Here is a 25433-nt window from a genome sequence, read left to right as displayed (position 1 = left end):
AAATGTAAACCGATTACGCCCTGATAAAATGATTGATTGAATTGGATAATGATAATATGAACTTTGCCATCGGATACTTGACAGATATGGCCAAACAGTTTGGTATAGTGAAGTACATGGGGAAGAATAGACTGCGAAATATGAATAGGCATACAACATGTCCTCCATTCAAGAGCGCAGAAGTACTGTGGGAACTTAAGTATGAGGATACAGATATAACAGAGCTAATAATGAAAACATCCTCATCTAGAGGGGTCGGTCAAAATGGGCTCATATACCAGGTGTTAAACAATAACACTGGACTTTGGGCCTGGCTGTTGGGCATACATTTCGACGAGATTCTGAAAAGGAAGGTATTCCATCCTTGTGGAGAAATGAAATAGTTAGACCAATTTTAAAGGGAGGGCGATCAGCTGGAACAGCAAACCATTTACCGATCGCCCTCCTTGATATAGAAAGTAAGCTGTTCATGAAACTTCTGCTGGGGGACTTCAAAAAATGGGTATCGAGAACATATTTTACCAAAATTCCAGCCAGCCTACCGTAAGGGGCTCTCAACAGCAGTCAACGGGTTTGCCCTGGGAATTCTCCGTGAAAAAGCAAGGGGAAAGGGGCAGACTTTGCTATACAGCGCTTGGGTAGACCCTTCAAATGCGCTCGACCAAGTAAATCGAGACCTCTTACGGGATAAACTTGAAAAATGGAAGGTACCAAAACATCTTTTGGCCATGTTAACAGATCTCCACAGAGATACTCCCATAAGAGTTAGGCTGGACAAACGGGGCCATCTGTCGGAGTATATAAAAGTTGAAAGGGGAGTAAGAGGAGGCTGTATGGCGGCTCCCCTTCTATTTAACTTCTACCTGGCAGATATGGGGAAATCACTGGACGAAGAAGCTTTGGCCAGCCCTAAAATCAACGATTGTTAAATCAGTTGGCTGGCCTATGCTGACGATATTGTGCTAGTAGATAAAATGGCAGTAGGGCTACAACATCTGTTAAACGCTCTCAGTAATTATGCAAAAGACAACCACTTATCAATCAATCCAGGTAAGTCGAAAATAGTGATCTTCAAAACAGCAGGCAGAAAGATCCAATCATTCAAATGGTCTTTGGTGGATAAGCAAATCTCGAGAGTAGAGGAACTTATTTATTTGGGCTTCCATGTTTTCTATATATCATCTCGTATGAAAAAACAACTATTTTAAATACTGCAAATTATCACTAATTCCACTCAGAAAATTCTACATAGCTAAAGTGGTGGCAGTGATAGTCTATGGATTAGAAGCAAAACAGTTAGCATGGAACTCCAATTAGCAAACATGGTAAGGGATAATCTGAAAGAATGTTTTCGGGCTTCCCCAAGGTTTATCAACTTTCTGTTTGAGCTATGAACTCGTCCTAAAATCATTGAAATATCGTGCAGATTGGAAGGTGGTCTCTAGATAGTTTGTATGGGGATATACAAGAACATCTTTGACGACAGACAATTGGACACCTTCTAATGGATTGTGAGGGAACCTGGGAAATTAGAGTAAACCTGCTACAAAGGTTTGTGGACAGAAAAGAAGGCCTAGTGTCTGAAATGTTCTGGGACAGACTAATTGCAAGCCATGAAACAGCGTTCACAATAAAGGTGATACAGGTCCTACAAATGTGTACATTGATAGACAATAATTGAAAACCCACAGAGTATTAGAATGTGCAATATTCAATTCTAGAAACTGTTACTTAAAAAGCTGTGTAATGGATCCTGGAAATGCAGTGTTGGTTGCAATCGCTATTCCCTTTTTATTTTATTGATAAACTTTGCATAGTAATATTGTATGTAGATATTGTGAATTTCACGTTTTTATTCTTGTACGATATTTTTTTTTTTGTTATCGCTTTTCTTTTTCTAGTCATCAACTAAAGAGCTTCCTCAGCTTGGGTCAGCTTTCTGAGTGTTGTTGGATGGAAAATATAGTTAGTTTATGCCCGGTCTGTCAATGTTATAGGTGCTCTGAGAACAGCTAACTGGCTAACCATGTATCATATACTCGTTCAACAAGACAAAGTCCTTCTGGCGGGCACTTAGAATATTCCAGCAGAAGTGTGACATGTATGAAGTTAACCCAATAAGTGTAGAATTGGGTGCCACACATTGTCCCTTTTATGATATATCTACTGCTGTGAAATTCCCTGACTTGCGTAGGGAGCCCACTCAAGAAAAATGAGCATAGACTCAGTATTAAGGATATCCTGGAGAAAATCCCCAAAATAAAACCCTCATGGGCTCCTGGTGCAGATGGGCTCTCTAACTTGGTAATAAATAAGGACCCGGAACTCTGGTCCGGGATACTACACAAATTATCTAAGAGGGTTTTGTCAAGTGGGAAAATTCCAGAGTCATGGAGGAAGTGCACATTCATTCCGGACTACAAGAAGGGCCCTATGGAGGATCCAGTAAACTATAGATTGTTAGATATGCTGGATTCTCCAAGCAAACTCTTCAACATTTTACTGGATGAGCTCCACATATGGGAAAATGCAAAACCGCTTCACCCACTGCAGCAGACTGGATTCAGAAAGGGCATGTGTGAGATGCATATTATTTGGACAGTCCAACAACTAATCTGTAGCGTGATAAGCTCGTCCACTCCGCTATGTTATGTTGGATGATCTTGTAAAGCGCAACATACACCTGAAGGCATCGAGGCACTGAAGATATCCAGTGAGATAACGGTAAAGAGAGGGGGTTTATGGTTGCTGGAATAAAAAGGGTTTTAAATGACGACGAAAGGCCAGATATCCTTCGGAGTTTCAAAGGAAGCCTGTTCCATAACTGGGCAGCTGCAACTGAGAAAGCTCTGCCGCCCAACCTGGATCAGAGAATTTTGGCACTGAAATCAGGAAATCCAAAAAGAGTGGAGAAAGATGGACATGCTGGCACATAGCAGCAACATTTCTGCTGCAGATAAACAGGCCCTTGACCATTGAAGGCACAATGGATTAGGCACAATGCCTTAAACTCCACACGCTGAGCCACCGGAAACCAATGGAGACTACGACTTCCTGATGAAACATGGTCATGGGAAGAAAGGCCCAGAACAGCCCGTGCTGCAGTGTTTTGCAGTACCTGTAGTCTATCCAAGAGGTAGGCTGGTTGAGATAAGTAGAGGGATTGCAATCCAAAAGGCCTCCGAAGGTGCCAGCAATGAAGTAGGAAGGAAAGTATGTATTTTACATAGAACTTGAATTTTCTTAAATGGCCAGACTGGCAGACTGTGCTAACTTGTGCCTCCATGGTAAGCGACTCCAGTATCTTAATGCCTAGGTTCTTTACCATTGGCCCAGGTAATGGAAAAGGGCCATGCGACAGAGGCCAGTAGTCTGGCGTTCAGAGGGAGATGGCCGAAGGTGGTCCAACAATTAGCACCTCTGTTTATTCACCGTTCCATTTAGTTTATTTACTACTCAAATGCATTCGGCAGTGGTCTGGGATAGGCTCTGTGATAAAATAGATAAATTGGGCATAAGTCTAGGCTTACTTAATCCAATAGTGCAATTTTATTCCAGAAAGGCAGTTGTAAGAAGGGTAAATCAACTGGTACTACTTAGTCACTATGTACCTACTGTTGACAGGCTTACACAGGGCTGTGTTAGCCCCTTTATTATTTAACCTATACATAGCCGATATGTAAGTCACTCTGGAGATTTGTAATCGTCCACCAATGCTATCCGATTCCCCTTTTTCTTGGTTGTCCTACGCAGATGACATTTGCTCCTATTAGTTTCCAGCACAGCCTTATGTCCCTAGTGGGGTATTCTAAAGAGAATAACTTAAATAAATTCCCCCAAATCTAAGATCATGGCTGTGGGCAGCAAACAATTAATCAAAAATTGTGTCTGGAAGCTTAAAGATATATCAGTAGACCTCATAGAATCTTATGTCTACCTTGACACACTTATTACATTGCTTACATCAAAGTAAAATACAACAGCATCCGATTATACATAAGGCACAGAGTAGATTTGGACTGATCAAATCCTTTGTACAGGCTAACGGTGGTTATTCGGTCCAGGGTATGGTAACTATTTCTCCAGCATCGGGGGGGGGGGTCTTACATGGATTCACATGCTACGACTATTCACCATCATCAGGCTTGGAATCCTCAGTAGAATAACTGCATTTGTGCTTGTATAGCTGTTATTGTACAACCACTTGTTGAATAGGTGCCTTACAAATATCCAATAAATGTTAAAAAAAAATCAATAAATATGGGGGCAGTACGACCCAACCAATGACACTCGTCCTCCACATTTCCACCCCTGGTGGCCATCTTCAGATTTTTACAGCACGTTTTTGTGTTGGGAGTCCGAGATTCGCTCCTTGACTTGAGTATTTTCTTCAAACCCGTCACTGTTGTGACTTGTTGGCAGCGAGGATCCATTTCCGGTCTTGATAACACCTTCCGCCGGATGGCTATGTCGTGTGAGGGCAGTACATACGCCATGTCGGAGGCCGAGAAGAGCCTCTTCAAGGCCTGCTCTCGATGTGGTCAGATGAATGTCTTCATTCAGGACCATGTGTTGAATCCTGCAGCGTCCTCCTAGAATCCTTGCCTAAAATCTCCTCCCAGTTGGCCAGGGAAAGGCAGACGCTTCCTGATCCTAACACAGTGGCCGGTATTAGCCGGGTGGATCACCTGGGAGAAGGCCACCAAGGGAATAGGGTGACTCCGTTAGAGATGCAGTATGAATCTTTGGAGAATGAGACGTCATGGTACCAGAACACCTAATGGTGTGCTGCCGCAGTCCAATTCCATTTCCAAAAAGCACCCACGGTGTTAATAGTGAAAGCCCTTATGGTCAATATGAGAACAGAGTATATCTGGATCAGAACCTCAATGCCATGTCTCTTGATGTATGTACTTGCCCCTTGTGTATGAATTCTAAAATCAAGAATAGAGCAACAATTGCTTTAAGGCCCTTTTTTAAAAAATACCTTCTATAAACAAAGTGAGTTTGATAAGTGTGAATCAGTAGTGATTCACCCCAAAACGGCCTGGGACCTTCCTTATGTGGCCAGGGCAAGGCAGACGCTTTCTGATCCGGACCCTGCAGGTGGTGTTCAGCGGTACGATCATGTAGGGGGAGAAACGGGTCAGGAGGAAAGGGAAATACCCCTGTTTAACTTTCCCCAAGAACCTAGTTTCTTGCTGGTTTATTGCAAACCAGAAGAGGTTAAGAAAACATACTTTATCATTCGGGACTCCTTCAGTTCTGGGGCGAGGAAGAGGGATGCAGTGGAGCAAAGATGCAGGAGTGGTCAGCTAATTAGTAAAAAAGGACCTACACCCCAGGGAGACTGAAGGGATTAAAAGGCGCCCTCGGGTACAGGCCAGAGAGAAGCAGGACTGTGGAAGTTTGTGAGGTCAGTGTATGCAGTGGAAGGAAGAAATGGAGGCGCTAGACGCCGGCACAGGACGATCTGTGCCTCTAAAACTACGAACTTCGGAGGATGCGCAGTGCGAAGCGTGGAGAAGAAAAGCTTACACCGTGAAACTGTTGTGCAGAGGCTGCACAGCGGGAAGCAGACGTGGTAGAAGCAGTAGAGAGGTTTCGGGCGGCTGGGTTTCACATAGCGACTCCAAACCAATGTGGCAGAAGCAGTGGCGACCAAGGAGGGAGGGTACGCCTGGTCGGGAGAAGCCACGGGCCCAGCAGACCTGCGAACAGGAAACCGAGCACTTGGAAGTAACTTACCCAGTGAGTCTGAGACTGAGTGACTCCGGAGCGCTCCGGTGGAGGTCACGTGTTCAGCGCAGGCAGGATCACTCACAAGTGAGTGAAAAGCAAGCTAGCAAGCGTTACAAATACCGAACCATTGAAAATGTCCAAAGCAAGCGAATACTGAATTGTTCAAAATTTAAGAAAGTGGCTGATGTTACATCCAAAGAACCCTAGAACTGAATATGTGCGTTTGAGGAAACGCCAACAACTGAGTGTGGAGGCCTTATTGGAACCTCGGGCATAGCACCAATAGCTAAGCCAAGAGACATTAAAGAACGGGCACTATCAGTCTAATAAAAGTTGCCAAACACAAGAGTATGTTAAAAAGCCCCACGGTTGCCAAGATTTCGACTCAGGTTCTGGGACATCCGTAATGGCGGTTGATTCAAACATGCATTGCCACGGTAGAAGCAGGCAAATACTTTTATCCTGATCATTATTTTGGTATTGATGCAGAAGGGAAAGCAAAGTGGCAATTGGGCTGCCCTACTGGAAGAAGCTATCCATAGGGAGATTAGCATTGTTTGTAGACGGCTCCTAGTGTGGATCAATGTGAATGTTCTGTTTCCTGAAAGCTGCTCACATTGTCATACCAGAGAAGACTGTTGAAGTTGTTGCTATTCTTAAAGTTATCATTGAAGCATTTTTCTGTTGTGCTGTTGAAGAAGACTGGCAGGTGAGTGTACTCGTAGGGCAAGAGGTGACTGCCCAGAAGAAACCTGGTGAAAGAATAAACCAGTTAGTAGAAAGTGCAAGTGGTACTAATTGAAAATATGTTTTGTGACATTTGGGGAAGAATTGTGAAAGCTGGTTGAAGAAAAGTTACAATTATTTCTGCAGTAAAGGTTGTGATGAACCATACTGATCAAACTGTTTGTTGCTATGGACAGGAGACAGTTCTTATTCCATGAGGAGTAATAGATTATGAATTATTTTCAAGACACTTTATTGCAATGACCGAACTTGGTGAAATTGAGTACACAAACTTAAGAACTATATCAGAACTTTGTGTTAAAACGGATTTCCTTGTTTTCCTTTGAAGTGTGGAGAAACCCTTGTTTGGATCTGGGGAAGCGAAGTTCACCCCAGACTACGACAAGAGACTTGCAGGTCATATGTTTAATATATTGTTGAATTGAATTGCCATATAATTCTTTTTTTTTTTTTATTGTTTTAGAAGTGTGAGGGTTACATATCCCTTGATTAGGGTGAGTTCCCTTTGGATTACTTTCGGCAGGGAAATCCTCGTCAGGGCAGGAATAGTGAGGTGTTTATTCAACCTGTTCATTTAATAAAATGAAAAAAGTTGAACTCTTTACAAAGTTGTCCACCTCCCATTTCTGACCCCTCACGCAAGGTTGAAACCAGGACTTGTAAAAGAAGGCCAAACATCATGGACTTAAAGTCCCATAATGGCCTATGTACTGGGACAAAAAAGAGGTCTTTGGAGACTCTGAACTGCAATATGCAGTCTAATGTTTCTAATGATCCACATCTGAGCGGAACTTTGGATTATTTAAGGCCCCTTCAGGTGTGGGATATCAGTAATCATTGTGGAAGTCGTGGTAGAAGTAGTTGGCGAAGCAGTGAGCAGCCTTACATGCAGCCAGAGCAGAGAATTGAAGACGCCGGGACCGCCACTGTTTGTAAAGTGATTTATGGTGCTGCGAGTGTCATAGAATCGAGAAGCTCAAACTGCATAGGTCGTACAGCGGAAAGCGTTGAGGTGAGAGGCTGCCCTGTAGAAGAAAGAAGTTTCTCGTTCCCTGGTCTCACCTTGTGGCTGGCGAGCATTGAAGGCCAGGAGCTAAGCAGGCTTGTTCCGTGAGAGAGGTGGGACTCAGGAGATTAATCTGAGCTGTCAAAGGCTATGACCGCAAAGACAGAAGAGGTTGCAGCGGGTAAAGCTTTTGCGCAAGGAGAAGCCAGTGAGTTGGCCTATGAGAGGTGACCCCGGAGCGCTCCGTGAGACACTGCTGGCTGCCTTTAATTGTTTTGAATGTTGAACTGATGAAAGAAAACCTAATGGCTTTGATTCCTATGTAAAGAAGACCTTGGAGGAAGAGGTTTTGTCATGGTCATGAAGTCAGGGGCACAGGCATGCAGGGGTTGCATGCACAGGAGACCTGGGTGGACACTAAGGCGCCAGGCTCATGAACAATAGTAAACGAGAACATCCATTTAACACCAAAAAGCTTTTATTATGGACATAGCATTTCAGATGCATTAACCTTGAACTTTCCATCCATTAAGCAGCCCCAAGTGTATTCTTGGGTGTGGCTGCTAATGGATTCACAGCTATATAAGCTGCCCTGATCCTGAAGACAGACTCTTTGTTTTATTCTGCACTTACCAGCAGCGTAACGCTCACTGTCGCCTGAGGTCAGACCTGCTTACCTTTGAAGACCCTGCTTCCTGGACATCTTGCTTCCTGCCAGCATACTTGCTAACTGGGGGAAGCTGTTCTTACCTGTACATCTCTTTGGCGAACGGAGCATTCATCTTTACACTTTCCGGAACGTCTAAATCTTCATCTTGGCACCGCAGCACGACGCGCTCCATCGTCGACAGCAGTGCCTGCAAGGAAAAACAGAGGACCAGGTTCGACATCCAAAAAAACAGTCAGTCTAAGGTCGCGCTTTGCCATACTTTGCGCTTTTCCTTAAACCATCACTTACCTGCTGTTGAACGTTGTAGTAGCCTCAATCTTCCATTCGGCCACGTCTCGAGTTTCACAGCTGCATTGAGGCTGTATTTCCATCTAAGGGAAGAAAACAGAAGAGAGACATTATTGCGGGCATAAGGAGCAACATATAAAGACATTAAACAGAACAAACAGAATCGCAAGAGCTCAAGAGACACTTACCAATCATAAGGAGAAGCATAGTCGCAGCTGGACTGGACTAATCCTTATCAGGGATCAGTGAAGGAACCAGATCCCATTCAACGCGCCCCTGCCAGAAGTAGCAGGACGGAGAGCTTACCTTCCATAATTCACAGGTGAGCTTTATGGGCCAGGATATGCTCACAGAAGCCGTGCTTTGGGGAGATGGGTTTGAGAGGTCCAACAATCACAGATTGGCACACTCGCACACTCTTATCTCCACGCAGGAACAGTATCGCCACATACCACCGCTCACAGCTTTTCTACCGAGGGAGAGGCCTGAAGGGGGTGATTAAAGTTCAGGGAGGGCTGCAACCGTGCCCCAACATCTCCACAGAGACTAGGTGAGCGTAACCGATTTAGAACTATCATTGACAAAGCCAAGAAAAAGGCGAGATTAAAACCAGAAAGTATTCCACATTGTTAAAGCCAAGAAAAGGCGAGATTAAAACCAAACTATATGCTACATTGCCAAAGCCAAGAGTAATATTGAACTGTCATTGCTAGAGGCAAAAGGATGCAATATTGAAATCTAATTGTCAAAGCCAAAAGGAGGCATATTGTAAACTTGGAACAATAAACATTGGCTAAGTCAAAGAAAGATTGGTACATTCAAAAACGGGCACCAGGTTCCATAAAGAGACACTCCTATAAGAAATCTAATCGGCAGTTACTGGTGTTGTAGAGGAAACCCAAAGGTTGAATGAGAGAAGCCATCCTTGTGCGAAGTATAAATGAGAAGAGGAAAATATCCTGGAATATATGTGGTAAATAAGTGGAAAAAATGCCATGTGTTGTATCCTTATGTAAGAAGTTGTGAATCTCAAAGTTGCTGAAAGTCGAAGACCTCCACCCCAACAGTCGGGTTTTCGACCAGCACATAGCACCGAAACAGCTATGCTGGATCTACTGACTAAGATGCTTAACATCATTGACCAGGGGAAAGCAGGCCTGCTCGTGCTCTTGGACCGGAGTGCTGCCTTTGACCTATTAGATCACAGTTTACTCAAGACCGATTTGAAGAAAACCGCAAACTGCTCAGAAGAAGAAATAAGCTGGATCATGTCCTTCCTCCAAAACAGAACGTCTAGAGTACATTGGGGAAACCTTTTCTCATTAGAAAAAGAAATCTGAGTACCCCAAGGCACCAGCATGTCCCCATTCCTTTTTAACCTATACCTACGCTTTCTTTGTATAGTCCTCGACAACATCAACACGTTCTTTACCAATTATGCTGACAACACTCAGTTGGTAATTGAACTAAGTGGGGACCATCAAAAAGACAATGAAAAGCTAAGCCTGGTGTACAATGCGGTAGAGCACTGGATGACCAAAACTGGATGTGCCTAAGTGTCAACAAAACAGAGGTTATGGTCTTTGGCTCCAATCTAGTCAGATCCATGCTCCATCCCGCTTATAACACCTTTACCATAAGACTCCCAAATTCCGGTTCTAAACAAGGTTAAAATCCTCGGGATGATGTTAGAAGCGTCCCTTGGATCAGAGGCCCAAACCGTCTGTTAAAATAATTTGGTCATACCATCTGCGCCTTCTAAAAGCCATAAGACCATACCTCTCTGAAGAAAATAGTGCCACGATTGCAAGAGCTACCATTCTATCTCTCCTCAATTTACGGCAATGCGCTAATACTAGGATCTAACAAAAACTGCTACCATAGCTATCAAGTTCTACAAAACAATGCCGTGAGAATCATCAAGCAAAGAACTGGGAATCCACACATCAGCAAAGCCAGGAAAGAACTATACTGGTTAAAAATCGAAGATGGAATCCATTTCAAGTCCCTCACACTCGCACATAGATGCATTTTTGGTAAAGCCCCAGCATATCTCAAAACCAAAATCATCCCATACAAGCCCACCAGAAAGCTAAGATCAGCCGAACAAGGATTGATTGTGGTGGCCCCTTTCCGTCGTAAAACCGGTCTTTTGGCGCAGGATTTTTCGTCACGGGACTTCATCGCTGTTTTTGGGGGAGGGGGGTTTAAAAATTAAATATTTGTGGGTGAAAGGGAATAATTAACCACCCCCCCAAAAAAAAGATGAGTTTTTTTCAATAAAAAAACGGCGATGAAAAGTCCCGCGATGAAAAATCCCGCGGCAAAATAACATAGAACCTATGGAACAACCTCCCAGGCCAGCTAAGGATGGAAGCTAAGTATCAACGCTTTTGTAAACTACTGAAAACTCACATTCGAAGGGATTGTGTCCTCCGACGTATTCCTTATCTTTGATAATACGTTTCCAGCTTGCTGGCCTCAGAAATTTTTTCTGTAGAGGGCGCTGCGTGTCGACGTCCGCCGAGTCGATGTCCCTCGACAGCCACCGTATCGTCGCCGACGTCACCATGCCCATCAATAGCCACGCGTTGCGTCCGTTGCTCAGTTCCGTTTTTCCGCGCTTCGTGGGGCCTCGGAACGTCGTTGCTCAGTTCAGTCAGGATAATTATCTATTTCTACTCGAATATACCTTATAGTTCTCGATGGTTTCTTCATCAGAACCGACGATGCCGCGATCCGGCTTCAAGAAATGTCGAGACTGCGGTAAAAAAATGTCAATAACGGATCCACACAGGATCTGCTTACGGTGCTTGCGATCCGAGCACCATTGTTCGGAGTGTGAGGACTGCATGTCCATGACGGCGAAAGCCTTGAAGGAGCGCAAGGGGAAGCTCGAGAGAGGCAAGTCAGCCAAAACCTCCTCGAAAGTTTCGTCGGCTGAGTCGAGGCATTCGTCTCCTCGCTGTCGAAAACATTCCCATTCTAGATCTCGAAGCGGCTCCCACCATTCGTCGAGATCAAGACACTCAGAGACGTCAAAGGTCCCATTCCTCGTCTTCTGTGTCCCCAGAAAGTCTCCTGTCCCACCAAACACAGTTCTCAAGCTGAGTGGGAGGAATTCAGAAAGAAAATGTTAAGCGTCTTCGAGAATGCGGCCTCGACCCCCTCGAAGACAGCTGAGGGTGATACCCCAGGTGAAAAACCCAAAAAATCAAAACTCCATGAGTCGCAGCACCCGGCAAAACATTCCACCCGAGAGCACCATGAGCCATCGGGTAGGACGGCACCGTCGTCGAAGAATCCTTCGACGCACGGATCAGCGCCATCGACGCCGTTGTCGAAAGGTTCCTCGACGCATCGGTCGATCGACTCGACGCCATTGCCGATGAAAGAGAGGACCAAGGCCACCCCACAGCCAACGGTGATTACAAGGGCCTCCGGCACGACGCTGAGACCGTTGTCGATGCCCTAGAGTAGGATCCTGATCCTCTCGAGTTCTTCGAGACCCCTTCCAGTTTTTTCAGCGCCGTTTCCAACAGGATGACCTAACGGATATATTGGACAAAGGCCCACAGGAGGACCCCTTCCATGCAGTCTTACAAAGGAAAATTGCATCTAATTGGGAAACTCCCGAAGTTATCCCTGCAGTCAATAAAAGATTGTCAACCAAATATAGGGTAGCGGCTGCTGACCCTGAATACCTGCCAAAACACCTGACCCCAGAGAGCCTGGTGGTTCAAGCGGCAACTTCATCTAGCAGTAGGACCGCTTACCCTACTGTCCCACAGGATAGAGATGACTAGAGGTACGACTCTATGGCAAAGAAAGTCTTCTCTGCCTGTAGTATGGTGTTGAAGTCCATCAACGCCACCTGTACGCTCGCCAGGTTCAGTTACACACTATAGGAGTGTGCTTCATCAGCGGCTGACTGCATACTCAAAGGAGAGGAAAAGGAAGCCTTCCTTAACATTATTAAAGATGGCAAAGATGCCATGTGCGAATCACTTCAAACTGGCATCGACTCCGCTGACAGTATCAGCAGGGCCTTCGCGGCAAGTACAACAATCTGCAGGCATTGCGTGGTTGCGAAAGTCGGGCTTTGCCCCTGATGTACAGGCCAGACTTTTGAATATGCCCTTTGACGGCTCTTCATTATTCGGGAAAAAGGCTGATGACATCCTGGACTAACGAGAATTGAACAAGTTCCTCAGGAAGGACAAGTCCAAGATGGTAACTCTCTCTCAGATCCTTCAGGCCCTCCAGCTCCAGCTCCAGGATTGGCTGGTATCTCTGGACCTTCAGGATGCTTATTTCCATGTGCCAATCCATCTCAAACACAGGAAATACCTGAGGTTCGCAATTGGCGACTCTCATTATCAATTTTGAGTTCTGCCATTTGGGCTGACCTCCGCCCCAAGGGTCTTCACCAAGCTGATGTCGGTAGTGGCGGCGAGTCTAAGGAGGGAAGGGATCCACGTTTACCCCTACCTGGACGATTGGCTGATCAGGGCCGTATCTTCGGAACAGGCCCAGGCCCAGCTAGATTATGTCTGCCACTTCTTTCACAGCCTGGGCTTCTCCCTCAATTTAAAGAAGTTACAGATGATACCATCACAGAGACTCCAGTTCATTGGAGCGGTCCTGGACACTTCCCTGGGAAAAGCCTCGCCACCAGAGGTGAGGGCTCAAGATATTCTACAGATGGTCATCAAGTTTCAAAATGCCCAACGTCTCCCAGCCTTCGACTTTTTGAGGTTGCTAGGCCTATTGGCATCCTGCATCTTCCTTGTGCCAGAGGCTCGCCTGAGAATGAGATCTCTTCAGTGGGCACTGGGAAGTCAGTGGTCGCAATTCTCAGGGAGAATGACAGATCTCCTCTGGATTCCGGACAAGGTAGCCCGCGACCGGCAATGGTGGGCCTATCCAGAGAACATCTTGAAAGGAGAACTGTTTTGGCAACCATGGCCGGAGAGAACAGTAGTCAGACGCCTCACTCACGGGGTGGGGAGCCCATGCCAACGACTTTACCATCAGCGGTCGTTGATCTCCATCGGAGTCCAGACTACACATCAACCTATTAGAGCTGAGAGCGATCAGACTAGCGCTGAAAGCTTTCCTGCCATCAGTACAGGGGAGAAATGTCCTGATAATGACGGACAACACGGTGGCCATGCACTACCTCAACAAAAGAGGAGGCGTAGGATCACTGCCACTGTGCAGAGAGGCAATGCAGCTCTGGTTTTGGGCAATCCAAGAAAGAATCTCTCTATCGGCAATCCACCTAGCCGGAGAGAAGAAATTGACAGCGGATGCTCTGAGCAGGCAGAGCAGTGTCCCACGAGTGGGAGCTAGCTCAGGAAGTCCTTCAAGAGATCTTCGCCCTTTGGGGAACCCCTCAGGTGGATCTGTTCGCCACAAGCACCAGCAGGAAGTGCCATCTGTTCTGTTCAAGGGAATTTCCCCCGAGAGGAGCTCTAGGAGATGCATTCGTAGTGGACTGGGAGTTTCCACTCCTTTACGCGTTCCCACCAGTCCCTGTTATTCCTCAAATGATCAGGAGGTTGAGAAGATTCCGGAAAACCATGATCCTAATTGCCCCAGATTGGGCCAGGAGAACGTGGTACCCAGACCTTCTAGATATGTCCATCTGTCCTCCAATCCGTCTTCCACTCAAAGAGAATCTTCTCTTGCAGAAGGGAGGTCAAGTTCTTCATCCAAACACCAGAACCCTCAACCTTCACGCTTGGCTTCTGAAAGGTTGAGGTACAAGGATTGGTATCTCCCTGATGACATCATGGAGGTGTTGCTTTCCGCCAGAAGACTAGCAACAAAGTCTTTATACTGCTGCCGTTGGAACACATTTTGCAGCTGGTGTAGGGAACAGAATATCGACCCTTTTTCATGTGGTTTCTACTCTACTTGGCAAACTCAGGCCTTCAAGTGGGCACTGTAAAAGGCTATCTTGCAGCGCTTTCTATCTTCAAGCGCACTGCGGAGGAACCATCGTATTTCAAAATTCCTCTAGTGGTACAATTTCTCAAGGGAATAACTAACGTTTACCCTCCAAAACCATTCCAGGTTCCCTTATGGGACTTAAATTTAGTCTTCAACTTCTTAATGGGCACGCCATTCGAACCACTTCACTCTTGCGCGCTGAGATTTCTCACGCTTAAAACTGTCCTATTGGTAGCACTAACATCTGCTAGGAGGGTGAGTGAGCTACAAGCTCTACCTACAAACCCCCACATACAATCTTCCACAAGGACAAAGTTGTCCTACAGGTGAAGCCTAATTTCCTCCCAAGAATGGTTTCTGAATTTCATATTACTCAGAAAATTACCTTGCCTTCGTTCTACCCTCCTCCCCATCCGGGGAAAGAGGAGGAAAGGCTACATAGGCTAGATCCTAGGCGAGCTCTCAGCTTTTACATCAGCAGAATGGCTAGGATCAGGCAAGCAGACCAACTGTTTGTAGGGTACTCAGGTCACAAGTTGGGACTACCCATAACAAAACAAACCATCTCCAGGTGGATTATTTTGGCCATCCTGAAATGTTGGACTAGCAGGGAAAGAGCCACCCCAAAATCTCAGGGCTCATTCAACCAGGGGTATCGCAGCCTCTTCAGTTCTCCAAAGAGCGGTCCGGGACACATGTGCGGCTGCCACATGGTCGTCCGCACATACATTCACAAAATTTTACAATCTGGATTCCTCCACTGCTCAAGAGACCAGATTTGGCAAGGCCCTATTACATTCGGTCCATCCCTAAAGTGATACATAACACTGTCACTCCCACCTCCAATTACATGCCACTGCTATGGGAGTCTATCAAAGATAAGGAATACGTCGGAGGACACAATCCCTTTGAAGGACAAGTTACTACTTACCTGGTAACATTCTTTCGACGGGATGTTCCTCCGACGTATTCCGTATCGGCCCTCCCAACCATCCCCACAGTGATAACTTACCTTGTGGTTGCAGTTTACGCTCCTTCAAGGTCACTAACCAATTCAGGCATGTCTTTTCTTATGCTACAAAACAGAACTGAGCAACGGACGCAGCGCGTGGCTATTTATGGGCATGGTGACCGTCGAGGGACTTCGACTCAGCGGACGTCGACGCGCAGCGCCCTCTACAGAAATAATTTCCAAGGCCAGCAAGCTGGAAACATATTATCAAAGATGAGGAATACGTCGGAGGAACATCCCGTCGAAAGAACGTTACCAGGTAAGAAGTAACTTCTTTCTTTTAAAGTAATACACATAACATAATCCGCCCTCCAGTTTATGTAGACCGACTGTCCCGTGCTATGTGTACACTGTCAGTCACTTGTCCTCCATGTTCCTGTCTCTGCGCCCCAAAACTTGAGAGCTACCGGCGCAATACAAATAAATAATGTTGGAAGGTAACTTCATTAACCTCATCCCTGAGTATTTGTAGTAGTGGTATGAGTTAGGAGTTTTTATCCTGGCAGGTGAATATACCAGGAACGGGATTGTTCGTGGTTGTCCTGACAGGTAACTGAACCAGGAAGAAGATACTACATTGTGATGAAAGGTTGTGGTCGAAAGAAAGGGGCAAGGCCACTAACGTTTTTTGATGAACTGTGGTAAAAACCAGCCTGACAAACACATTGTTGTGTTTATAAAAGTGTTATGAAGCAGCTGTCTGTCTTAAAGAAGGGAAGTTCTTTTGAAGTGTTCTTTGGAAAAATTAAACCAGGACTTTTGTTTGAAGACGTATTTCATAGAGTGCTAAAGTTTGTTTAACCTGGAGATAATCAAAGTGTCAAGTGAAACAGAACTTGGATGTTGAAAGGAACTTTGGGTTGTCCTTGAAGTGGAATTCAACCATTGAAAATAACTTTTGCAAATTGGATCTTTTGTTTAGGAAATCCACATTGAACCTGGAGAAAGGGTATCCAACCCTGGTTCCAAGGGTATTTGGTTACAAAGTTTGCATTTGAATTTAATTGCTATTTTGTTGAACTTTAACAGATATATATGATTTTGATGCATATACAAGTGTGAGGGACATACCTTTTTGGATGTTGATATTTTCCTTTAGTCTTAGTTTTACAGGCAGGGAAATCCATGTTATGTTAGGGAAACTGAAGCGTTTATCTCACCCTCATAATTGAATAAAATGGATACTTGTTCAAAGCCTTTACCAAGTTGTCTGCCTTGCATTTCTAACCCCTCACAATTGCCACCAAAAGTGTATTTCCTGTCTTCGACAGGTACCCCTGTGCTGGCTGACTTCAATAAGGTTCCAGCAGAGAGAGCGAGGCACCACCAGTTCTCTATCCCCTGTGAGGCCTCTCCGGGATATATCTCTGCTACTTCCATCCTGTTGGAGGAGGAAAAGTAGTAAGAAGTCAGTCAACACCCTATGAAGGGTGGTGTTGGCCTGCTTCCTGTATTTTATCTGTTTGTATAGCGCCAAAGCCATAAGTATCAGGGCGCTCCATAAACACAAGGTCGAGAGGAGACGAGACACAATAGACAACAGCTTCATAACTAGCTTTACTCAAAGAGAGCTTTCAAAGGTTTCCTAAAGGTGAGATGTCCTTCTAGATGTAGGTCAATGGGAAGGCCATTGCACACCTGAGCAGCCAGCACCGGGAATCATCTTCCATTACCCTTTGCTATTTTAAACCAAGGCACTGTAAGCTGTTGAGCGTCACTTGATGGCAAGGATCAGTGAGGCTTATAGAACAGCAACTTTTCTTTCAAATAACTGAGGGCGTCCCCGAACATACATTTGTGGGCCAGGATAAGAACTTTAAATCGAACCCTCGCCACCACCGGTAGCCAGTGAAGCTCTTTCCGAGACAAGACACGTTCCTTCTTGGGGATTTTGCATACTATCCAAACTGCGTTATTTTGAATTGTGTGCAATTTTTTTAAACCCTCTTTGCTAACCCCAAGCCCCCAGCAGGGAGTTGCAATAGTCCAGTCTTGACAAGATAATTGCCTTGGACTAACGTTTCACAATTTGAGTGACCAACTAACTAATCTGCCTTAATAACTTTTTTAAGTGATAATACAAATTTGTCACCAAGTATTGACATGAGCATCAGTGCACAGAGATGGTTCCATATTAACGCCTGAAGTTTTAACCTTGTCTGCCAACAGGATTTGCCATCCTTCAATTTCAAACCTTTTTTTTTCTTGTCCCAGATTGGCCCTGGCTTGCTTGGCTCCATAAATCATAAGCTCAGTTATTGAGATGTTCAGGCATAGCCAGTTGTCATCCAGTCCTTAATGACGGCATATACGCTGTTTAGTTTTCCCAATATTGTATATAGGCCCCACTAAGCTCCATTGTCCGCTGAAAATCGTCTGCGTAGTTCGTAAACTGCAGACCAATCTGTTCCATTCGTACACACATTTTTATACAAATCTTAAACAATGTACGAGATAAAAGGGCTCTTTGAGGCACCCAATGATATATCTGGGATGGTTCCAAGGAGGCATACTCCCCACCCCCCACATATCCTGGATTTTCTTCCACTTAGAAATGTGTCCATCCACTCCCCATTGTATCTAGTAGGCGTTTATGATCTAACAAATCAAAGGACGCTGATAAATCAAGTAGATTGTTGCAAAGTGGCCAACATCTGGGTTTGTAAATCCAGTAGAGCACTCTGTGCCATGATTACTGCAGAAACCGGATTGCTTCATGTGCTGTTATTGTGAGACTTCTAGGTGTTTTTGTAGTTGGAATGCAGAAATTTCAATTATTTTAAGTAAAACAATTATATATGTGATAGGTCTTAAGATCGATACCTCCTTTGGGTCCAACCCCAATTTCTTGACGAGGGGTCACCACTACTTCCTTAATTATAGATGGAACTGATCTATGAGCAAAGGAAGCGTTAGAGAATCTCATAAGAAATGGGGCAAAATGTTTCCCATGCGACAATCTTGATGCCCCAAGCTCTGAGGGATCCATTAATGAGATATGTTTCTTTGGACATTTTGTCAACTCTCCAAACTCTGGTCTCAGAGATTCAGCAGCGACTACCACCTGTGGTTTCTGGTCCTCCTGTGGTTCCAGGCCCAGTTCCTGTGGCCAGTCCACCAAGAATGTCTCGGACCCACCTGGCGCCACCTCCTTTAGTGCCTGCAATCAGTCACCTCCTGTTCCAGGGCCCTTTATTGTAGAGGAGTGGGCCCTGATGGGAACGGACACTAATGTGGACACCAACCCGGATACAGATGGTACCCAGGGTACGGATGTGGTTGATGACTACGTCCCTGCAGACGATGAGCCACCAGATGTAGACCTACCATTTAGGGAATCTTCCCCCGGATGAAGTGAGATCATTTCAGGCAATGATCTCCCGCGCGGCCAAACATTTCAACTTGAATCGTCCAGAAAGACTGTAGTTTCAGTCCCGTTTCTGGATGACGTTTGGGGAAGACTGGCTGATGATGCAGAAACCGCTTTCTGCAACTACTGAAAAGGAGAGGCTGGAGAAGAAATATAGGGTCCTGGAGACTGCTCCTAAATGCCGGGGGCGTCCAACGCTGGACTTGGTAGTCTCTGCTGCTGCGAGGAAGAGGTAGTCTAATCCATCAACCTCTTGCTCAGTTGCTCCTGACCTGAAGCTTGATGTGTTTGGAAAGTGCATAACAACCACTGCAGTGTCTATAGTTAAGGCAGCCAACGCCCTAGCCATCCTTGCACGCTACGACAGGGTGCTCTGGTACAAGTTGGGACCCATCTTGGATTTCCTGCCAGGTTGCCACGGTCCTCTTTTAGGAGGGGGAAAGTGGCATCTGACCATGTAATCTTGTCACCCTTGACATTGCCGACTCAATTTTACGGCAGACTGACAACGGGAACCCTCTACTCCATCAAGGTTGGCTCAAGGCCACAAACTTCATGCAGGACGTCTAAGCTATGGTGGTAGACATGCCTTTCGAGGGGATAACCGTTTTGGCAGGGCAGTGGATGAGTCACTTCTTGCCATAAAAACAGATGGAGACGGCATGCTCTCTGTACACGCTGCAACAAAAGAGCCATACCTTTTGCTCCCTGAAAGGGAGGGTTTTCATGAAATTCCAAGGTGCTGCGCCCTCCTCACTGCCAACCCTCTCACTCCACTACCAGGGAGGCGTAAAGGGGAGGTTCCCAGCGTTGTCCAAGTCACCAGGATGTAGACAATGAAGGCACTGTGACAAGCGCCAGTCCCCACTTCAGCACCCCAGTGGGAGGTCAGCTATCTTAGTTTGTTGACATGTGGCGCAACCTCTCCACGGACAAATTGGTGCTAGACTTCTTTGGGCCAGGACACACTCTGGAGTTCCAAGATATGTGACCCCTCATTCCTCCTGTAATAAGACAACAACACTACGGAGCCCAACTAGTCAATGAAGTTCAGGCCATGCGGCTGAAAGCAGCAATATAGCATTTCCTTCTGTGCCTCCAGATACTTTCTTGTTCACAAGAAGTCGGGCGGGTGGAGTAGTCTCAAAAAATGTCCTAAAGTCCCAGAAATTCAGGATGGTCACATTACAGCACCTACTCAGCCAGCTGGAAGAGGGAGATTTCTTGGCAACGCTGCATCTGGAGGATGCATATTTCAACATCCCCATTCACCCAAAACCTTGGAAGTGCTTATGGTTTGTCGTCCCAAGAAGACATCAATTTGTGGCGTTCCCCTTCGGGCTCCAATCGGCCCTGAGGGTATTCACCAAATGCCTAGCCCCAGTGGCAGCGTTCCTTCAGTGTTCATCAAAGGTCTTCCCCTACCTGGACGATTGGCTGGTTCAGTCATGTTCTTACGCCCACACAGCGCAATATACAGCAGAGACTGTCCACACTCTAAACTCTCTGGGATTCTCCATAAACTATCCCAAATCCTGCATGGTGCCATCCCAAGACTCTGTTCCTGGGGTCCTAACTCAGTAGTTTCGTGCCTGGTGGCCCCATCAGAGGAAAAGGTTAATGCCATCCTAGGAAAGGGCCAAAGGCTATCCTCAGTCGGCATGGCGACAGTCCAGTCCATCAAATCCCTTTTGGGGATGATGTTGTTGTGCATCTATCGGGTCCTTCATTGCAGACTGCAAATGAGACCGCTTCAGGAGTTCTTGGATGCCAGGGGGAAGCCGATCTCTGGCTCAGGGAACGGAGGATAGCCCTTAAATCAAGCTTTCCACCAAGCCCTGCACTGATGGTCTCACATCTTGCACAAATCTCCCTTCGAGACCCCTACACATCAGGAGAAGTCACGACCGATGCTTCACTGGAAGGTTGTGGAGCCCACAGGGAACAACTCTATGCCAGGGGCATTTGGCTCCCAGAGGAGAAGGAGTTGCATATCAACATTTCTGGAACTATGGGCAGTTTTCTGGGCTCTAGTCCTTCAAGCCTCAGCTCTTGGGCAAGGTGGTTAGGGTCTTCACCGACAACACGGTCATATTTTATTACATTAAGAAGCAGGGTGGGACGAGGTCGCCAGTCCTTTCCCTGGAGGCACAGAACCTGTGGTGCTGGGCCATTGCTCACTAGATGTTCTAGTCCTGGTCCACCAGGCAGGCGTTCAAAACACCATCACAGACTCTCTCGGCAGAGAACTGCAGTCCTGTCGTGAGTGGGAGCTCTAACAAGCTCAAGCCTCTCGGATCTTCAGCGAGTGGTTCCAGCCTCAGATCGACCGGTTTGCCACTGCAGCCAGTACCAAGTGCCGGCGGTTTGCCAGCACGTATCCTCGGGCAAGGAGTCTGGGAGACACTCGTTCACGTGGGAAGGCCTATGCTTTACTAATTTTCACCAATTCCACTGCCCCTTCGTGTGATCCACACATTCAAACTATCCTGCAGCAAGATGATCCTCATTGCACCAGCGTGGCCGAGACTAGTGTGGTACACGGACCTTCTTCACCTGTCAGTGGTGCCGGCTATCAAGCTGCCTCCTCTTCTGGACCTGCTATCCAAAGAAGGTGCAAACCTGCAGCACAACCCAGCGTCCCTGAACCGATCAGCCTGGCTCCTGCATCCTTAGAATTTGGGCATTTCTTGCTACCGGTGAATGCAAGAAGATTCTAGCCAAGGCCAGGGCATCATCTACACTTGAATGCTACAAACACAAGTGGAAGCACTTTACAGTGTGGTGCCAGTCATAGAGGATCTCTCCACAGCTCGCCACAGCCCCACAACATCAGCCTTACCTGTTCTAGCTGGCGAAAACTGGCCATGCCCATCCGTCCATCAAAGTGCATTTAGACACGATATCTCGGTATACCGGAGCTCCTGGCAAGCTTTCCCTGTGGTCTCACAGGCTTGTGAAGGAGTTTAAGGGCCTCTTTAGAACATGCCCTCTGGTGAAGGCTCCTGCCCTGGTGTGGGAGTTGAATGTGGTCCTGTCCATACTGATTAGAGCTCCGTTTAAGCCTATGCTTTAGACCGCCTTTGAAGTTCCTCTCGTGGAAGACCACCTTCCTAGTGGCAATTGCCTCGGCCAGGTGTGTTTGAGAAATCTGCGCTCTATCCTGTAAGCCTTCGATATTTCTTTCCACCAATCCCAGGTGGTTCTATGAACTCATCCGTCCTTTATGCCAAAGGTCCCGTCTGACTTTCATTTAAACAAACCTTTGGTCTTACCAGTTTTCTTTGCAAACCCTTCTGTGCCTTCTGAAAGGTCACTGTATTCACAGAACGTGCTGCGTACATTGAAATTCTATGTGGCACGCACTAAAGATTTTCGAAACACTTCTCAACTTTTCATCAGCTTTGGACTTGTGGGGCATGGGAAGGCCCTGTCGGAGGCTTCCATTTCCAGGTGGCTCGCCAACTGCATTATGCATGGCCAACAGACCATTGCCAGGCCGGCCGAGTACCCATTCCACCAGAGCCATTGCTTCGACTACTGCGTTCCTCTCTGGTGTTCCCCCTGCTGGATATGTGCCTGGTTGCTACGTGGAGGTCTACTCGCACCTTCACAAGATTTTACTGTGTCGACAGGGATTCCAGGGAGGAGTCTAGTGTCAGAAAAGCAGTGCTTTGCAGCCTTTTTTCTTGAGGCGAGTGTGTTCCAGGGGTAAGTCTTATTGCTTATGTTGAGCCTTTCCACCTCCCGTGTTTGTGTATATGAACTGCTGTTTAATGGTCTTCATAGCATGTCAATCCACTGCCGGAGAAGTAACACGTTGCTTACCTGTAACTCTTGTTCTCCAGTATGGGTCTTTCATGGATTCACATGCAAACCCTCCCTCCTTTCCTTCTGTGGTTGTTCTTGGGTCCTACTGCAACTTTACATATATGACCAAATCTAAAGATGCCACCAGAATAGAAGCTGAGGAGGAAGAGTCATTGGTTGGGGCAGTATGACCCAAAGTGACAGCAGTGGGTTATACAAGCGACAATGCAGTTTCTAGCATCAAGTTAAACTGCTTTATTTTACTGAGGATTCCCAGCATGCCGACTCAGAATATTCATAGCATTTGAACATGTGAATCCATGTGAGACCCATGCTGGAGAACAAGAATTATAGGTACAGCGCTTTGTTTATCAAGTGTGAAGTTCCTTTACTTGATTGCTTGGAACATGGATAAACTGCTCAATGTTAGCGTTTTTAGGAATGCGCTAAACAATAGAGCGTATGCCCGGGATAGAGCAAGCGACGTTGATTACCTTCATGGTAAGAAATCCCTAAATGAGTTTGCTGGGCAATCTTTTCCTTATTTTGAACCAAGTTACTTTTGGTACACTATTGATCAGAATCTACGTAGATTTATCATGCAGCTTTGTTCCAATTTGCTTCCTTCACGTATGGTCATGGGAGCTAGAGAACGTACATCACTAGCAGAAAGGAAGTGTACAATCTGTGATAACTTTTGAGACTACCAGACATCTTCTCACAAAATGCCCCGAGTTGTTTGCACTTCATGGCGTTTATTACCAGAAATGTGAGCCAATTCGAAGTATATTTCGGAGGGTCAATACTGGGCTACTGATAAGCGCTCAATCAAAGGTTTTTTAATTAGTTTACTTAGTATGGAAATGTGTTAGTAAGATTGTTATGAAAATGGCTCCTGTGCCATAGATTATTTTAATGTAAATGGGATTATTCTGCGTGGAATATGATTTATTGAATGTGAGCTATTTATTTTGATTGAATTTGTGTATTTCTCTTATTCACTTGTGACATTGTACGTGTTAGCATTTATGTTTAAACCGAATACACCTAAATAAAAAAATGTAATGGTGCTTATTGCTTGAAATTTTGAGCATGCTAGAAAAACAGCATGTGTTGACCCATTAATAGATGAAGACTACTAATGCAGGCATTTCAAGTAGCTTTTGTGCAGGGCAAGTCATGGTGAAATATTGAGACCTGTTCGGGCAAGTGAAAGAAGGGGCTCTTCTCAAGGAAATCGCCACCCATTCTCCCAAATCGAGTACCTCTCCACACAACCCACTCTGCCCCACCCTCTCGTTCCTCCCCTTACCTACAGTAAGTCCGTCCAATACATCACTAGCCATTCCTGTAAGATTAGTCTACCAGCAACTTAAAAAACGGACTTGCACATCGTATTCACTTCTGGAATAAAGCTATTCGCACCCCAGAGGGAGCCCTGAGTGCTAATGGTATTAAGTTCCTGGTTGATGGCTTGATCGGTAACTGCCCTAAGTGTTTGCTCTGACTCAACCTGGCTCGGGCAAGTGAGTGGTTACCGGCAAAGCCCCACCCTCATCTGGGTGCATGACACCATTTTGTTCATAGAAGTTTCAGTAGTGTCATTTAGTCCGAAAAAGCGCTCTTCAGAGGCACCACATTTGATTGATTGCTCCTATTAAATCAGTGATAATGTTTTTGCCAATGGTATGAAGTCAACTGGAATATGTGCTAGACACTTCCATCGCAAGTGAGGTGATCAGTAGCCAAGCCAAGTAGTGCTTGAAATGGGCCTCCCAAAACTTGTACTTGACCATTGTTGACATAACACAGATTTGTTGAAAATATTAGTTCATTTGTCCATGTGGGCCAACGTGTGTAATCCGCAGCGAGGGGAGCTGTGCCTTATCTTCTAATGCTTGAACTGAGTAGTTGTTATGGCTCGCATCTGGCACACTCTGCTCTGAAACCTTTGCAAGGTAAAAATGTATTTAATGTGCAGATCTCCAACATCCTATCTGAGGCTTTTCTGAGGATCTCATTCTTCATTAAGAGGACCAGGCACACACTTGAGTATCCCTTCATGAAGAATAAGTCCAAAATCAAGGCACCGATCTGCTCCAAAGGGGCAGGGGTGGACAAGAATACAGAAAATGTGGAGTTTTACCACAAAGTAAACAATCATGCTAAGGACATGATCACGAAAGTTGTCAAAAAGGGCATTTATTTAAATTTGTAGAGCGCACAAACAGCCAGATGGCATAGAGGCAGTGTTACATGGGGATAACGACTTAGTTACATGGAGCATACATATATGTAACAAGTATAACACGTATAGACATTACTAACCAAATGCATATCATAAAAAATGTACAGTACTCAAATGCAAATAATGTACAATACATGGCACAGTATGTGCGTTGGCTGATCAGCTGCCAGGTTCAGGTAAATAGCAGAGTTTTGATGGCTTTGCGAAAGATGAACTGGGATGATTCTGCTCTGAGGTGGGTTGGCAAGGAGTTGCTTTCCATGGTGGTGATGACCGGAAAGCTGGAGCCCCCAGCTCTAGCTCGTTTCACTTGGGCACTGTGAGAAGGTTGGCGTATGGTGTTCTGGTAGGTAGCGGATGTGGATCTATTTATTATTTGAGTTGGGTATCGAGGGGCAGTGTGGTTGATGCATTTGTGTGTTCTGTTTTGAACAGGACACGTTCTTTGATGGGTAGCCAGTGGGCTTGTTCCCTTGCAGCTGAGATGTGATTCCTTTTGGGAATGCCCATGGCGGAACGGAGAGCGCTATTTTAGATGGTTTATAGTTTCACCAGGTTTTTTTACTGACCTGCCCGCAAAAA

At 45.8% G+C, this 25433-nt stretch overlaps 1 protein-coding gene across 3 annotated transcripts in view; it reads left to right on the top strand.

The window, feature by feature from the left end:
• The window catches only part of RNF19A (ring finger protein 19A, RBR E3 ubiquitin protein ligase), a 970824-nt gene that overhangs the window by 212747 nt on the left and 732644 nt on the right, over positions 1–25433 (top strand). The gene's annotated exons all lie outside the window — the stretch shown is intronic.

The sequence above is a fragment of the Ambystoma mexicanum genome, chromosome 5q (genome assembly GCF_040938575.1).
Source record: "Ambystoma mexicanum isolate Mex_15411 chromosome 5q, UKY_AmexF1_1, whole genome shotgun sequence".
Classification (NCBI taxonomy): Eukaryota; Metazoa; Chordata; class Amphibia; order Caudata; family Ambystomatidae; genus Ambystoma; species Ambystoma mexicanum.
Note: the sequence above shows the minus strand (reverse complement) of the source record. Positions and strands in the feature narration are given on the sequence as shown.